The 5,062-nt window shown below is 39.2% G+C and overlaps 1 pseudogene; it reads right to left on the reverse strand.

Moving 5' to 3' along the window:
- Positions 1-273: 273 nt before the first annotated feature.
- LOC147277376 (pentatricopeptide repeat-containing protein At1g71210, mitochondrial pseudogene) lies at positions 274-3,694 on the reverse strand (annotated as a pseudogene).
- Between the last annotated feature and the right edge of the window lie 1,368 nt (positions 3,695-5,062).

The following is a 5,062-nucleotide window of genomic DNA, read 5'->3' on the forward strand; positions in this document are numbered from 1 at the left end:
TGCATCCAAACACATTGTAAGCATTTGCATATAAGATCAAGATGCTACAGGATATAAAGCATGTATCGTTATATCTTTAGCAAAAAGTTACAAAGAATAATAGAGCTTCCCTTTTTCCTCAATGGTTGAGAAAAAAAATTACACATACATCTAAAGACTCCATCTAAACAATCATATCTAGGTATGGGATATATTATCATACAGCAAAACTTGTATAAACCTTAATGTCTAGTAAAGGCCAGACACTGCACTCATGACTTCATTGAATACCAATTAACTGAATAGCGTTCTATGCTCGGTTGGACTAAACCCTTTCTAGTATATTGCTTCTAGCCATCTCTCACCTCAGATGTCCTCCCATGTTTAAGAAAACCTTATACTAAGATGTCATAAGTCCATCGATTAGGCTCATACCCTTTCTGGGACATCCTATAGAACAATGCACAAGCATGGTCCATCCTGCTCTTAGGGGGTGTCCCCAACTCAGATTTTAAAGGAGTTTAATAGATTTTAAAATCCATAAAATCCATCAAAATCCAAAAGAATTGGGTGGAATTCTCATGAAATTTGTTATGTGTAAAAAATGCATTCAATCCATCCAAATCCATTAAAATCCTTCACTTAATGAAATCCATGACTTTTTGAGGACACTTGGATTTCATTGGAATCCATTAAAATCTGAGTTGGGGACACCTAAATTTCATTGAAATCCATTAAAATCTAAGGGGGGTGTCCCCAACTCAGATTTTAAAGGAGTTTAATGGATTTTAAAATCCATAGAATCTATCAAAATCCAAAGGAATTGGGTGGAATTCTTATGGAATTTGTTATGTGTAAAAAATACATTCAAATCCAACTAAATCCATCAAAATCCTTTACTTAATGAAATCCATGACTTTTTGAGGACACTTGAATTTCATTGGAATCCATTAAAATCTGAGTTAGGGACACCTAAAATTCATTGGAATACATTAAAATCTAAATTGGGGACACCTAGATTTCATTGGACTTTTAAAATCCAATGAAATCTAAGTTGGGGACACCCCCCTAAGTTTGGGACACCTAGATTTCATTGGACTTTTAAAATCCAATGAAATCTAAGCTGGGGACACCCCCTTACTTAATATTCTCAGCAAAATATTGTATGTGTATACGTCCAGTGGAAAGCACTTTTCAATTACTTCTTCCTAGTTGTCAATATGTTGGCTCACCCTAATTCGACCAAAAAATGCACCAATAAGCAGACCAAGCATTGAACTATCAGACGTCTCGTTCTGCACCTCTCTTAGATGAACCCAAGCCTCGTAGAGCTCTTGAGTTTTCAAAGAATGAAACAGAAGTATGTTACCAGTAAAGGATGTTATATGGCGACCAACTTTCTCCAAGTCATTAATGAGATTGACCGCTGTATCATATTCTTTATTCCAGCATAACAACTGTATAAGAAACTCATAACAGTCATCACTTGGAACCACTCCCTTCTCTCTCATTTCCCTAAAAAATTCAAGTGCAATATCTGCCCTTTTGGCTTTGCAAAGACCAACAATCATGGCGCTGTATAGTCTTCTCCCTATATTTCTTCTCTGGTGCAGATCATTGAAAAAGTTCAAAGCATCTGAAATTCGTTCACTCTTCAAATAACTCTGAAACATAAGAACGTCAGATCTCAGATTGGGCTCAATCCCACTTCGCTGCATCATCTCAAATACTTCTCTAGCCAGCTTAGGCCTTTTGGCATGCCTAGCTCCATAGATGAAAAAGTTGTATATCTGACAACTAGGTTCCATACAAGACAGCTGCATCTCCAAATAATTGAAAAATTGCTTGTCCGGATTTTCCATATCACATAGACATCAAATTACATCTTTGAACAGTGCACAAGGCGATGAGTAACCCTTTTCTTGCATTTCAATAAGAAGTCTGGCAGATATATCGCCCTTATTTGACCTGTTAAAACCATGTATCAAGTTATAGTATGTACTCTTTCTAGCAACTTTATTTATTCTGTTGAGTTCCCCATGTATCAAATAACCATCTTCAACACTCTTAGTCCTGCAAAGAGTTTTAATGAACCAATCGTATGTGGAGGTGCTCGGCATAAAGTTCCGCTCTAATGCAAAAATAACTAACTCCTTCATCTTATCAAGCTTTCTCTCTCTGCACAAAGCATCTGCCAGTATAGAAAACGTTTTTCTACCCGGAAAATAACCTTGGTCAATAGAATACTTCAATAGTTGATACGCTTCATTAATGCTGTCATCCCCACATAAAGTATTAATCAAATAGTCAAATAGTTGTAAGCCATACTATTAGGGGAGAGACCAAACTCAAACCTTGAAATAAACAACTCAAGCGCGATATCCACCATTCCCGCTTTGCAAAAGAAGCACAAGGCAGCATTCATGGTGACCTTATTAGGGGAAATCTTACCCTCCTTCATCTCCATCAACAAATCACAAACCTCCTCAAGCCGATCCTCCCTCAAAAGCCTACATATCAAAGTATTGTACCTAAACACAGGGGGAACATACCCTTCCAATGACTTCTTGCTCTGCAAAAACTCCAATGCCACATCCAACTTCCCGGCCCGAACAAGATCCCTTATCCACACACCATAAGCACTCTCCATAATAACCACTATAGAGTCCCGAAACTCCTCCACCAACTTCCCAGCATGCTGGAACTTCTTATGCTTACAAAGGGCATCCACAAGAACACTCACGGAGTTCCCATTCACGGTCTGCCCACCCGCCATCAATTTTCGCAAATACCTTTCAGCTTCATCCAATAGTTTCTGCTTACAATACCACTTGACCATAACCGAATGCGTGACCTCATTTTCAAAACCCCTTAAAGCAATTTGCTTGGCAATGACTTGAACAACATCAAAACAACTCTCTTCTACCAGAGCGTTCAAAAGCATATGGTAAGCAAAGGCATCCAAGTCCAGCCCCTGAAAGCGCATTTTACCAAACAGTTGGAGTGCAATGTCGGGCTTGCCCGCGACGACATAACCCATGACCAAAGTGTTGTGGAAGCGCACCATATACGAGTACCTTCGCTTCTGAAAGTTGGCGAGGAAGTCCAGCATCAACGACATGAGCTTCGACCGCCACAGAATCTTGAAAATGGCATTGAAAGTGGCGCGCGTGTGGTTAAACCCAGGCTGGCGGCCGGCCCAGTCGAAGAACTTGAGGCAGGAGAGCACGTCCTTGTCGCTATTGCCGTAGCGGAGCACCTCCAAGACGAAGGCCTCGTTGAGGCGAAGGTTCAAATGGGAGAGCGCCGAGTTGGCGGAGGAGCGGTGGTGGTCGCCAAACGACATGCCGTTTTCTCCGTCGCCGGATTCGTCTACGGTGGTTCTGAGGATTTGGAAGATTCGGTCGAGTACGACGTCATTTTGGGTCTTGAACCATTCTTTGAAAAAGAGGACCAACTCCTTTGCTGAGATCAAGTACGCTGCGGATGTGGATGATGACGACCTTGAAGGTAACAACAAATAAGCGTTGCTGCTACTAAAACAAGAAGAAGAAGAAGAACCACAACCGCTCAAAACAACGCCGTTGCTGATGATGACGAGTGAGGTGAGGTAGTTAGCCCTAGATTTGGCTAATTTTTGAAGTGAATAGATCCAGTACTGTACAATAGTAGTGAGACATGTTCTTACAAATTCGCATGTTTTTGACATGCCCATAATATCCTTATTAATTTTTACAATTTACATTATTTACCCCTATCTGTTTTAACTCTTAAGCGTTTTTCTTCAATTCTTGTTCTTCTTCTTAATTTCACTCTTATTCTATAATTTTATGTGTGGTAGTTCCTTCACTCACTCTCTAGGAGCCGCAGGACCCAGGTAAATTTCTTATCATTTTTCTTGTTTCATTCTTTCATTTCTCCTTAATTTCTGAATTTGGAACCCTAATTGTTAAACTTCATTTTGTTTTGGCTTATTACTACTTTTGCCACCTTACATTGCAATGAAATCTCAATTCACCCCCTATCATTTTAATGGTCTAAATTTGTCACCTAATAGTACAATCTGTGTTTCAATTTGCCCTTCGGCTCAATTCCATTATGACTGCCATTAGAAACGCTGACGTGGCGCCTATGTGGTAGGACACTTTGGTCATTTAGACTAATCTGGACCACTCAGCGCCTCACTTTTGCCGTTGAGAAAGCTGAATCATTGTCACAAATCCATCCAGAGATCAACCCATTTGACCCAATAAGACTGGGTCCGCAGGAAAACTGTCGTGGTAAGGGGTGGGTCCCACTTTTGCGTCTGTGGCAAAAGTAGAGCGCTAAGTAGTCCAGGCTAGTCAAAATGAACAAAGTGGCCTGCCGTGTAGGCGCCGCATCAGCGTTCCTAACGGTAGTTATGACGGAATTGAGTTGAAGGGGCAAATTGAAACGAATTGTACTATTAGGTGACAAATTGAGACAATTAAAATAATAGGGGATGAATTGAGATTTCGTTTCAATGTCAGGGCAAAAGTAATAATAAGCCTTTTGTTTTCTTACTTATCCAATTTTTGAGTTTGAGTTTGAGTTTCTCTTTCTTTCTCTCAAATCCCAAATTCAGTTAATACTATAACTGAGCTGCTGAAGTTGAGTTTCTAATTTATGTAATTTTAATCTCTGTTATTCACATTTGCATTTTGAATTAATAGTTTCAAGTTTACATAATGGTAGAATGTTGTTCTATGTTGAGTACCATGTTTCTATACAATTGAGCTTGCTTTTTGACTCTTCTCTTTCATCACTGTTTTATGAAAAATAAAATAAATATTTGGTGTTTATTCTTTATACCAGTAAAAAATAGAGTTCAAATTCTGATTGTGGTATAGATGATCATTTTTTATTATTTTCTTTGGCCACTGTGAAGTCTATGATTATCATTCTTGAAGGTAATGGTCCCCTGTTTGACATTTTGTACAGTTTGGGCTCATCTTTCATAGATGTTTTTTGCCATGGTTTTCGTCTTTCATAGATAAACAACTGAATCTTGGTGGATTCCGTCATTGCTTATTTCTCATACTCTTTTGGCCTACTTCATCGT

This window comes from Dryas octopetala, chromosome 8 (assembly GCF_963921425.1).
Source record: "Dryas octopetala chromosome 8, drDryOcto1.1, whole genome shotgun sequence".
Classification (NCBI taxonomy): Eukaryota; Viridiplantae; Streptophyta; class Magnoliopsida; order Rosales; family Rosaceae; genus Dryas; species Dryas octopetala.